Source organism: Sturnus vulgaris, chromosome 3 (genome assembly GCF_052056855.1).
Source record: "Sturnus vulgaris isolate bStuVul1 chromosome 3, bStuVul1.hap1, whole genome shotgun sequence".
In the NCBI taxonomy this organism is placed as follows: Eukaryota; Metazoa; Chordata; class Aves; order Passeriformes; family Sturnidae; genus Sturnus; species Sturnus vulgaris.
Window position 1 is genome coordinate 27,382,456 of NC_142245.1, and position 13,233 is coordinate 27,395,688.

General features: G+C 40.0%; 1 long non-coding RNA gene across 1 annotated transcript in view; it reads right to left on the minus strand.

Moving 5' to 3' along the window:
* Nucleotides 1–857: 857 nt before the first annotated feature.
* Nucleotides 858–13,233, minus strand: part of LOC148224243 (uncharacterized) — a 54,077-nt gene continuing 41,701 nt past the window's right edge. The window contains exon 3 of the long non-coding RNA XR_015802848.1: nucleotides 858–902. This is a non-coding gene — a long non-coding RNA (uncharacterized LOC148224243). The remainder of the gene's footprint in view (nucleotides 903–13,233) is intronic.

Consider the following 13,233-nt stretch of genomic DNA (forward strand, 5'->3'; position numbering starts at 1 on the left):
CAGACAGACTAGAGGTAGATGATGTGACTTTTTGGATAGTAGGGATTAGAGATTAACCAGTCTACCTGACTAACTATTAGAAGTCTTTGTGTTGAAAATAGAGTAACCAAGTAAAAATAATTTACACACATTCTGTATTCTGAGAGTGCTTCTTGCAAGAAGATAGTTCATAATCTTACCCAGTAGGAATCTTCTAGGCATAGAAATTACTACTAGTTTTATCCATTTGGTGGAACTAATGGGAACAAATTTCAAAGGTATATTATTTTTTGTGATTGAATAAATACTTAAAATACATATCATTAACCACTCTAAAACCAGCACACAAATCCAGTTGTAAATACTAGAAACACTGTGCCTGATTTGGAGACATTCAGAATAACCCCAGCATTCCTCAAAGTTTTAACTTTGCTCAGGTCTATTGCATGGTTTATTCTTCAGCCTTCTAGGTGGATGCATGAGTTTCCATTTCAGGTTTTAGCTTAATGACTTCACTTTAGAAACAGGAGAAAAGGAAAGCTGTATGAATTAAACATTACATAGGATTTGGCAAAGCACTTACAGGAATTCCAAAAGGATCAGTAAAAAAAAAAAACCAACATAGTTGCACAAAGTTAGCAGTAACAACGAACAGTGCTGTTGCTCTCTAAAAGTACACACTTTTCAGTCAGCCTTGGCTGGTGAAATGCAGAAGCTTCATGTGGATTACACTTTTAAAAATCTTTCAACATCAAAAAATAGAAGAACTGTAGTGTGTTTTTGTTTCAGAGTACTTTGCATGCAGTCTCAAGATAAATTGGAGAATACTGATTGTGTTTGTACCTGTGCCAGATGTTGTCGTTAGATATTTCTGTTTTGTTTCATCAGCCAGATGAACGTACCCAGGGACATTGATCAAATACCTACATTTAAAAGAACACACTGTCAAATTAGTGGATAGAAAGAGCACATTCTAAGAGAGAAATTATCTGGTGAAAGATTTAAAGACTGACTCATTTGTGTTTTGTTTCATTAAATGTGGGGTAGTCCCCTTGCATTTTCCATCTAGCATGAACCTACTTGTACTCTACTACAGTATCAGCCTTATAGGAAACTAACTGACTTGGGGTACACATGAGCCTCCTTGGAAAAAATATGACTTCCCCTATTACAGATTCTAGATTACCTTAAAATATAGTGGCTGGGCTATCTGATCCTATAGACTAGAGATATTCCTGGAGATATTCCCATGTACTCCAGTAGGTCTCATGGCTGCAAAATGTTGTGGTGTGCTGCAGGAGACTTCCTAGATGGCCAGGGTGGTGGCTGCTTCTCCAAAGGGAAGGGTTAGGGACAGCAAGGGGTGCATCTATGCCTCTCAGGGAACAGAATATATTCTCAAGAGGTAAATACAAAAATCCCTAGGAAAACCATTCAGATATTGTCTTTCCCCTCCTCTCTCTTAGATGCTCTTGGAAGAAAATATTAGTCATTTTAGTTAGTGTCAAGGGAGCAGCTCATTGTGATAATGAAGGGTGGAGATGGGGCTGGAGAGTGAGCACATGTGAGACAGGGGAGATCCAGATCAGCAGAAAAAAAGAATAAAATGGATTTTAAAAGGCTTCAGAAGTTACAGGTGGGAATATTTTATCGTTGTTTTGGTAACACTGAGTAATGTCATTCAGGTTGGCTAAAAGCCCTTGCTCTTCAAAAGAGTTGTCAAAGATTTATTTTATAGAAATGTAAACAAAAGACATACTGAACACTTTGTGTTTCATGCTTTTTGGGTCTTTGTCTCAGTGATAATTTCTTGCCGTCTTATTTATTATACACTAAGTATTTCTAGATAGAAATGCTAGAAATATCTAGAAATATCTATTAGCCCTGACAGTCAGTTGCACTGGTGTGTGCTCCTTGCTGTGGGGGATCTGGCAAATGAGCTGCTCATCTTGCTGAGAAAGAGCTTCCTAATCTGGGTAGTACCCAGAGAGTTGCCATTCCAAAGCCAGACTTCATGGCTCAAAATCACACTTCATAGAGAAAGAGCTCTGTATAAATTGTCAGCTTTGAAGCCAAACCCTTCCCCACTTAGCTTACATGGTAAATCAAGCTTTGGTGCTACTTTCCATCCAGCTCCATTACACAAGTAGTCTGATTTAGTTTTATGGCAGCTAAAATGGCATTTTTCACAGAGTGGGGGATAAACACGACTATTTTATTTGTAAGGTGAAAGGCTATGAGGTAGTAACAGGCAGGCACAGGGAGTGCAGGTGCAGTTTCAAATCCCTGCCTGGCTGTCTCAGTACCTGGGCTTGGTGCCTGAATTCTCTCATGCTCAGATCTACAGCAGCACCACAACAAATCAGAGCCTTCCATGAAAGCTTTCACTTCTCATACTCAAAAAGACATTTCCATTAATGCCTGTGAAATTTTGCCCTGCGTCTTTTGGAAGTGAAAATAGCCAGCCCCCAGAACTACTGTACCATCCTTGTTCCCCAGAAATGTTAATTCATCATTAAAATTATTAAACAGTAAATGGCTGAGATGTGTTATTACAAGCTTGAAGTATTTCCTTTGATTGTTTAAAAAATCTCTGTTTTAATTTGAGTCATCTATTTTTTTTTCTTTTACAGTTTTGAGTGCTCTATCTTACCATATGTGAAACATTTCTTAAAGGTGTCAAAGTGACTTGTCATGGGTTTGGAATGAGAACTAAATTAAATGTCCATACTGTAACATACTTATATAAATAATGAGATATTCCAGTATAAACCATTCATTTGGCAGTCATTTCTATATCAGCAAGTACTAAGTGCTATAGAATTCCTGCCTAACTTTGACACATACAGAGAAAATCAGGAAGGAAAATATGTGTGTGTCTGTGTGTGTGTGTGTGTGTGTTTAGAATTTTATAGAAAAAGGCAGCCCCTTGTAGTCTGTTGCCATGAAAATATTTCTAACATTTTTGGAAGTAGTGCAAGGAGTTTAACAAAATACTCTGGATTCACAGTAGAATGCTGGTGCATTCATCTCTCTCCCACTGAACTCCAAAACTTGTTTCCATAATTCAGGAACAGAAATGGATAAAAGAGACATTAATGAGCCCAAGAATGATTTATTATGGGTGACTTAGTGTCACTGCTTTTAAGAAAAAAATACATTAAGTAAGAATTCTTCATAAAATAAAAAATGCTTCCTATTGAACATTGCTCAGAATTTGTTTATTAGTGTATTATATCACCACATCGCCAGGTCTGGCATTTCTCATCCAAATAACATTTCAAAGTGCCAGCAAGACTTGTGGGCTGCAGGGCAAACCATGTTAGGAATAATGCATGTACAGTAACACGACAGCAGCAAAGTTAGTTTTGCTGGGGTTCTGGAAATAGTTAGCACTGGAGGGCCCTTTTGTCTTGCATCAGCTTCACAAACCTTTAAGGCACCAAGCTAACAATACTCAAAAATGTATGATAGATATTTAGTTCTAAGCTGTCTTTCAAACTGCCCAGTTGCTTTAAGCCTGGGTTTTGGCTAAAAGTCTATTCACTCAAAGGTCCATGCACGCATACTTTGACAGCGTGTGTGGTAAACAAACCTTGTGCTCCAGGTGAATTTTATCTTCAGACAAATGGCATCACCTCTCTGTTCTAATGGTGTCCTGGTTTGATGGCAGCAGATCCTGCACCTGCTGAAGAGCATGTCCCAGACCCCCAGTCTGAGAGAGATGGGCAGTCTGGCCCAAAGCAGCCCCAGAACTTTCTCACATTTAAAGACACACTTCAGGTTTAAGTCTGAGATGTGCTGGATGGGACGTAGAGAGATTTTTCGCTGGCAGCAGGTGTGGCATTAGCTGTCCATCTATTTGCCCATGATTCATCTCCAAAAAATAATATCTTGGATGATCTCTGAGATCTCTCTGGATTAAGAAATAAATAAGTTATCCATTCCACTATTTGTCTATGCCTCAGTGACTTCAAAGATTGAAATAGTTTTTCACTTGGAATCAAAGTTCATAACTATAGCTATCAATTCGTCGCTTTTCAGAGATTCCTTCATGTAAATGCAGAAGTGTTTCTAAGTAGCTTACAGATGCATTTCAGTTATCTTAAAAACATGGTTAATTACACGAATTCACAAGCTTCCAGCAAATAATTTGATCGAGTGTTAATCTTCATTGAATCATGTAAAACAAGATCTCTTTTTGTCTCTATTGCAACCAACAGCTGCAGTTTATGAAGCCTTTCACTGCACTCTTCACAATTGTGTCCCCAGCCTGTCATGAAGAGAAAAATATATCTCTGTGGTAGAATTTGGGGAGCACCAGAATCCTAGCAAGGGTAGTGGTGTGTCTAAGACATGTACCCATGGTATGGGTTGCACCTATAGCATACAGGAGCTCATGATGGCACCAGGCACCCCAGTGACTCCAGAGGAGATAAATGGTTAAGTTAGACCCATGAGGTATATTGGCATAGAAGCCATTAGTTTCCTTCATGCTCTTGGGGTGCTCAACACACTCTTGCAATAACATTACAGGACTTTTTTCCTTCCATCTGCTAGGGGCAATTTAATGACAGTTCATTGCTCACTTGTCCGTGGATTGTACAGATTTCATTAATTAAATACCTACTTTTGTGAAGATTTTAGACCTATATAAAGCAACAAAGTTTCTATGAGCTTTTTGCTTAAAATCCTCTCTGACAAGAATCTCACTAAATATTTGCTGATCTCAACTATGTTCCTATGGCTTAAAAACCTGTATCAATAACTCAAGGGTACAAATGTGTCAAGTGGTTGCAATTATCTTCTAAACAAACATTGGAAAAGAAAAAAGGCACAAGCTAAGCCATAGAAAAACATGGTTAATGCACTCCAATTTACCTTGTCCAATAGTGACTCCGTCACATAATGATGTATTTATGATGAGTGCATAGCAAAGTCTGAAACCTTATTTTTAAAAAATTGCTTAGCTTTCTTTTTTTTAACTTTTTTTCTCTTTTCCCCCTCCTTAATGGTGTCACGAGTCAGGGTGGAATTAAAAGACAGCTAGAGCCATATTGCACAATCAGGTTTTAAGCACATTTGCCACAGAGTGTGATATATCCCACATGGAAAAAATTCTTTCAGGTCCTGCTGCCCACTCTGCACTAAACTGCATGAACACAGCGAGTGGGACAGCTTTGGAAAGTGATTTTTGTGGGTATCGAAGCACTTAGGACCTCTGCTCCATCATCATCTCCTCTGAACGTTGGCCAGAAGGTTTCCTGTTTCAGAGACTGTTGGGGTAAAGAGATGAATGGGGAAGCTGATTATGTATTGGCTACTGATTCCAGCTCTGCAGAGAGGTATATTTTATATTATTTTATAACATTGTCATAGTCTTTTAAATATATTACACTCTGAAGACTTCTGAAAGTCCCAGTGTAGTATTTTGATATGTTAATTTGAAAAAAATGCATTTTAAGAGAGTTCATGGAGACCTAATATTTTCTTGTAAGAGTTTCTATTTTTACATTGCCCTGCTTTCCTCCAACATTTTATTTCTCCATTAATTTTAATTAGGTTCTCACTGGATTTCAAGTACAGTAAAAGTACAGAAATAGGAAAGGTTTCTTGCCAAGACTGACCAAGATGTCACAGAAATATAGCCCTGCATCCTCCCACTCTTCACGTCTAAGGGTTTATATTTTCAGTCCAACACATGTCCCTTTCCTGCTCCTCTATCCTGGATTCAAACACTGGTGGAATCTGTAGTGTGTTGACAAGTTCTTATATTAATAAGATAGCTATTTATCAAACAGTGACACAGGCAAATTTCCCCTTGTCTCTCAATATGTTTCATTGTGCCATTTAAGAAATATTGGTGGTGTCAGATTCTCAGTGCTGGGAGAATGACACAAAAGGGCACCAAATCAGTTGTCACTGGCACCTGGAAACAGCTGGTGCAGGAAGCAGTGCCCTCCAAACCAATGAGTATGTCCCCGTGAGCCAAAGTGTGTTTCTGGGACCATGGGCAAACCATGGGAATCTCTCAGGTGGCTCTTGTAGCTCTGCATCCAGATTTGCTGGTCACGGTGCCTGGGAAGAGTGAAGGTGATAGTGCAGTATTGGTGCTCCATGGCCTTGGCTTTGGACTAAGCAGGGTCATGCTCATCAACACGGAGGAGCCCTTCATGCATTTGGTGCTCTCACCACAGCCAGACAAACCATTGGTCATGGCCAATGGCAAACACCTGCGACAGCCCTGAAAGATACAGCTTCTATCAGTGATGTGGGCTAAGAGTGGATCCTTAAAATGATACATTTGTTCTAATTACTCACAATGTGTTCTTCTGCATGAAATGTTGTGAGGAGACACTGTTTCCTGCAGCTTAAATCACGGCCACGTTAGGCTGTCATTTTAAAGGGACAGGGCTTTTCTGCCTGAAGCTGTGGTGAACTGGAACAATGCCACCTTCACAAGGCTGAGCTGAACAGTCTCTGGGTTGTCCAGAGTAGCCCTTTAAATTTCTTTTCAGAGCAACCATGAAGGATATGTATGTGGAGAGGGTTAGAGGGAGGTGGCTGCTCCTGGCTGTGTACCTGTCCCTTACCTGACTCTTGTGGGGTAGCCCCCTCCCCATCCCCCAGCTACCCAGCAGCATGCTTTCTGCAATGGAAATTCCACTCAGAGCACTTCCCTTCTCTTTGTTGACCAGGGCTGAGCTCTGGGGCATTTCCCCCTCACCTCCCTTTCAGTAACACCTGGCCAAGAGAGGAAGAGAAAGAGAGGAGATGAAAAGAGAGAGAGGAGACGAAAAAACCTAGAGCCTTGTCTGTTACCTCATCTTTTCCCACTACCTGGATCAGGAAGAAGGGAAAGCAATTGGAGCTCTGCTCCTTGGCAGAGTCCCTTCCCCAGCCAAGTCTGGGGCAGAGGCTCAGAGATACAAAAGTGTGGTTGGGATTGCACACCTGACGTGGGCAGAGGGATAAAACTTTTTCCTGGTAAAGATTGCTATATGAGAATGACATCTCCTTTAGGTGAAGTTGTTTTTAATGCTATAGAAGCACTGTGTGCCCTTGTCTCAGATGCTGAGAACTCTCCTATGTCTTAGGCAGACCTGAGAGAAATTTACCACGTAGAAATACAAACTTAGACAATTCCCCACTACTCAAAAGTCCTTGAACAGGATCCAGATGATGTGGACTAGTGAGAAAGAGAGACTGAGCCATGGTTACAAGTTAGGGTCTACTTCAAGATCACTTCTACTCAGACAAATATTTACTTCCCACAGACATAGAGCTATATATTCTCTAAGACTGCATTACCTTCCAGTATTTGGAATCACCTGATCTGTGTTTGGCTGATCTGATAGCAGCCTGAAGTATAGGTCACAATGAGTTATCACACTTTTCTGGCAGCACTGAGTGGAAGGAAAAAGCTGTAAGAGAAATGATCTATTGTCCTCAATTGCATGAACTTGGAATGGCAGATAAGAAGCAGATCCATTATTTCCATCTGCAGGAGGAAGCCATCTTATATCTCCATGATCTAAATTTACTGCAGATAAAGGTGAAGTAAACCTCTTGCCTTACAGAAAGCTCTCTGTCCTTTTGGTTTAGAGCATAAGCTCCCCTGGCAGTGTAACAGGCACAACACTGAAAAAGCAGACTTTTATTAATACCTCCCAAAGAGAATATGCATTTAATCATATGCTTCATTTTAAGCTTGTGCTTGAACTTCTAACACTTTTTAATTTTGGATGTTAATAAAAATGTTTTGTGAGAGCGAGTGAGTAATTCATAAGTGTATTTATAGCTATTATTTCACAATTCACTCAATTTCCAACCAATTCTTGTTGGCAAAGAGAGGTGTGGAGTTTTCTGTCCATGCTAGGTTTCCACAACAACGAAGGTCTCCTTTCAGTCTCTTTCCAACAAGATTGGATTGATTAACTATGCTACTGTTTATTTTGCTGTGCCTGCCAAGTATATGGCAATGCAGAAATAGGAAAAATTAGCCTAATGTGAATATGTGGACAACAGAGAATGCCAGAACAAATATCATCCCTGAACATGCAACAATTCCCATTTGATTTAATTTCAGGACACCCATGTTTCAGATGCACCTCCCAGACAAAGAAAACATCACCTTCTAATCCAAGTTTATAATTTTTTAACAAAACGAGAAAATTTAACAGAAAATAGTTCTATTGAAAAGTAAATTATATATTTCCCTTCCCTTCCCTTCCCTTCCCTTCCCTTCCCTTCCCTTCCCTTCCCTTCCCTTCCCTTCCCTTCCCTTCCCTTCCTCAACAAGGCCAGTTTTACCCAACAAGAATCCCGATGGGAAATGGAGAAGTGTATGTTCAGAAGGGTAAGATAAGCAAGGAAAGCTGGAGACACAGTCTAAGGCCTTCAGAGCCTTAGGAACTTGTTTTAGGATTAAGATCCCAAAACAATGTTCATCTTATGTGAAGTAAGTAACAGAGTTAGAGAAGACAGGAAACTGCAAGACAAAGAAATGTTTCTGCTCCTCCTTTTCAACTTGATGTTGCACATGGAGAAATACTGAAGAGAGTCAAGGATGAAGATGGTCTTCCAAGCTGGAAAGCCTACCCTCTTCTCATGTTTCCCTTTCTTCTGTCCCTCACTGTAATAATCTATGAGCAATACTCTGGAAATGTGGTTGGACACTTCAGCATGAACTTGCCATCATATATGGATGCCCTTCAATTTCAGTGAATCTTTTCTATGAATGCACTCAAAGAATTGAGGCAAGAAATGGCAGGAGACAGAAATTCCTGCAGCCATTTCCTTTCAGATAAAACAGTGATCCTTTAGATAACATTTACTACTGTTTTTCTTCTGACTGAAATATCAGTAGCCTTCTCAGAAAGAAGGACTTAGGTCAGAGTTGAGATTCAGGATGTGTACTGCATAGGGAACATAATTACCTACTGCTATATATCCCAACCTCACACACAAAAAATCTGAACACATTTACTGCTGACAAAATTTTACTAAGAGTCCATATCAAATTCTAAGAGCAACCACTGGACTTTGAATGGTTTGGATCAGAGCTGGGAACAGTATTTCATTCTCAGTTCTTACAGTGACAGTGGATCAAATCAAAAGCCTGTTTCACATTTTCTTTGAGTTATGAGAGTTCAAATTCCAGATCATAGCTCTGCTGTTCAGTGGATATATATTCATTGGCATTAGTGTTTCTGAATGGATTAACTCAGCCATTGTGGAATACAGATCCTACAGTTTGCTTCAAGATAAGCATGAGCAGTGTTAGAGCAAACATTTTGGGTACCTTCCAAGAGCAAAGGCTTGCTCATGGAAACTAAATGTTCTGTAGAGAAGTTGTGAATTTGATGATTCTATTGAAAGCAGTCCAGCAGGCATCTGACCAAAACTTTACTATTTTTTCAGTCAGTTCACCTATGTTCCTTTTCCTTCCCAGGGTCCACCAAACTCCATGGGCTCACACAGCCCCACAGAAGAACTGGGGAAAGGCAGCTTTGGGTTTCTGGGGAGCATATTTTGGACTACAGCTCCAGAAACCTTTACAGTGACAATACTTAACTGCCCCTCAGGTAGAGTAGGATTTTTGGTTACACTTTCAACAAGAAACCCTAGAAATGTCACTGTTCTCCCACAAGAGGAAATTAATTCTTGACATGTAGTTTTGTGTCATTGTGCCAATCCACCAGAGTTCTGCCTTAGCAATCAGGGATGTGGAAGCTGTGTCCAGATTTCTGATGTCTGTGATGTCTTTGCCACCAGGACCAGACCCACTGGAGAAAGCAAGGCCAGCATGTGCTCCAGCTTCCCACAACACACTGGTGGGAGTGGAGCTGTTCCAGTTCTTGGGCTGGCACCTCTCCTGATTTATCCTAAACCCAAGGAAGGCTTCAAGTGCAGCATCACGGGCTTTTTCATGTACCAGAGAGAACAGCTCACCAGAGGGTACCAGCTATGTCCAAAGAGCCAGTAGATGGAAATAAACATTGGTAGTTATGGAGACATACTAGATGTGACCTCATTACCCAGAAAAGGAAGGATTTCTATATAAACCATTTACTCAAGTAAAATTATGCCACAAGAAGGAAAATGCTTACTTTCACCATCTCTATTTATTAAAAACATTGCTAACCTGTTCCTTGATAACTTGATTTATGAAGTTTATGACAAATTGCTTTCTTAATTGAAATATGTCAGGTTTCTAAATACTGAAGTTAATTATTCCTCTTTTTCTAGTTGAAGGCTGACCTTTAATTATACAATATTAATCCACATATTGTATGAATTATGTGAAATATCCATTTTGTATGTAGAGGGAGACATGTATGTGTTATTGTACTGGAGTACAGTTACATAATTATTTTTAATTTAGGATATCAGCTTAATTAAATACTTGCAGAAACCAAGCTTTTTCAGGAAATTTGCAATTACAATCAATTTGAATGTACAGCTACATTAATATGGTGACAAGCCCAATAATAAAAACGAACTAAGTAATTATGGGCAGGTGCTGAACAGATGTGTAAATAGAAGGTCTCTGCATGGAACATTGTTATATATCATTTTGAAAAGTGAAAGAAACCTGTTATCCACAGCCATTCGTATATGCAGTTATAATCAGTCACAAAAAAGTTAGTTCTTTCAATTTAGATAAATCACTTAAAAATGTGTATGGCACTTAGGCTTTCATTTTCTGTTTCTGGAAAGAAAGTCTAGTTGATTGAAGACTGCTGCTCTACTGTACTCAAAGAGTCTGCCGCACTATTGAAATATATTCTTCTTTCAACACATTTATGATGAGTGGGTTTTCAGTTTGGAATGGTTTAGCAGTCAAAACAATTCACATTCCATATTACAAGTTGAGTTTTATTTAAAGAAGGGGGGAGGCTAAGACTAGTTTAGAGTTGTTTGCTCAAGTTATCAGGTTGCCAAAGGCCCAATTTAACCTCCAAATAGTTGGAAAACAATTACATTGCATTACTACTGTGAATTGCTTTTAGATAGATTTACAGTGCATTTTTTTTTCCTGTGTGTTTTAGGTTTTTTTTTCCCCGAGCTGGTATATTAAAATACACCTTTTCAAGTCTTCTATTTTCGTGTGATGTATGAGAAGTAGTTGCATCTGTGATGCAAGCAAGTAAGCTAAACTGAAATGGTTTCTATAGCAATCATATAGAAAAGCCAAGGAAAGACTGGCATCTAAGAAAAGGTGAATGTGAACCATTCCCTTTTATTGAATGGGATGCCCTAAGCTGTCTATGGAAGATCACAGTGTTTAAATTAGCCATGTCTAAGCAAGGGGCATGTCTAAACTAGACCCTTTCAGGAACTTAAAATGCTTTATTCCAAACTGCAGAGATCTGCCTTCCTGTCCCTGAGGTCTATGGCTCTGAAATGGATCCCAGTGGCCAAGCCAGACCCTTCTCAAGCAATACTGGAATAGCAGTAACGTACCTTTCCTCATCCTCAGAAATACTCACTACAGCTGTTGGCACTGTGGGAAGCTGTGAGAGGCAGCTGGATTTGTGCACCATTCTCTTTCTTATCCCACCATGTGCAGGACCATCATCTTATCTGGAAAGGGAACAACTGACATGTCTGGAGAGAGATAAATAATGGAGCAGTGCTGCTGCAATAAAAACTGTCTGAACAGATTCCACCCATCTATTTCATTTGTAAAAAGGCAAACTTCAAAAGCATAAATTTGTATTCCAAATGCACTATGAAATATTTTGGGTGGGGAGGGTGAAGTGGGGACCTCACAGCGTTGCCTCCTAGAGTCCTCTGCAGCTGAATAGTCCCCATGGATGACATGGGGGACAAACAGCAGTGACTTTTACACTGTGTGCTGGTATAGTACTCTTCCACACTACCACAAGGCCGTACTCAGCCTGTAGACTGTATTAAAGCAGAAAGATGACAACATTTGGTGTAACAACCTTTCTCTCAACTCCAAACTCCAAGATATTCTAAACATTGCGTGTAAAAAGTGAAAAATCAAGCAGTAATTATTTCCTAGGAAGAGTGAAAAAATCCAAAGCAGAAGGGAGGACAAAACAGTCTCAGTTTCGAAGAGGAAATCCTCAGGATGCTTACTGGCATCATATGCCCTCCTTGTTACAGGAGCATGGCTGAAAGAATGGGCAGGCTCTTCATCATGCTTCAGCTACCGGACAGAGGAGATCTATTTTAATGAAAGACTTTGTGTTTCCAGTCAGAAAAGTTGGAACACAGAGTTTGTCAGAGGAACATCTAATAGTCAGACTTTGAATAGTGGTTGTGAGAACAAGGAATGAAGTGTTTGGCAACAGATGATATCTAGATTTTCGTTCTTAATTCATGGAGTCTAGTAAGGTGGGATATAAAACAAACTTCATACATTCTGGCATGGAATGATTTTGCTTGCCATTTCAAAACCAAAGTGGTTTGAATTTCCTGCATTGCCAAAGTTAGCCACACATGCCTCATCCTAAGTCTGCTTGTATTCCCTTTCCAGATGCTCCCATAATCTACCATTTCATCCATGTCTGAGGAGGCAAAAAGGGAGATTTCAGAAGAATTTGTGGAAGATCCATGCTACAGACACAGAGAAACACAAGCCAGATCACACCCAAGGGCAGTGCAAAGATAATCCTTGTGACCCACACGAGTTAGCACCAGCACCAGAAGCAAGATTCCTGCTTCAGCACTATGCTGGGCCAACCTGGGCATATCCTTCTCCAACTACATCAGCAACTGTGCACGACTCCACAACACACTCTGTCAGTGCTAGGGCAGGAATCTTTGCAAAATACTTGGGGCACTTGTGTCATCGGTCCCCTTGTCAGAGAACCCAGTGCCTTCAGCTGCATTTTAGTTGTGTGGGAATTGTTTGAGCTCACTCCTGTTGCCTAAAGCCTGCTGCTTTAGGAAAACATTTAGTTAAGGATGAGGGTAAGCACATATTATAGATGTAAGCATATGGCTGTCACACTGCTGCCCAACAGCTTCTATAGATATGTGGCATGTTATGTTATCCAAAGCACTTGGAATTTTTCAGACAACAAAAGCTAATGAAGGCAGCTATTACAGCTTTATGTGGCACTTGCTTCCTGATAGAATTGCCAATCCAGTGCTTTGAATTCTGTGCCAACAGCTTTGACACAAGTGAAAGAGCAAGCTGTGCTTTTAACAGATATGAACGCTTTGGTTGCAGGGATCACTACTTTTTCAAAGTCGTTATCAGTTACGGGGAATTGC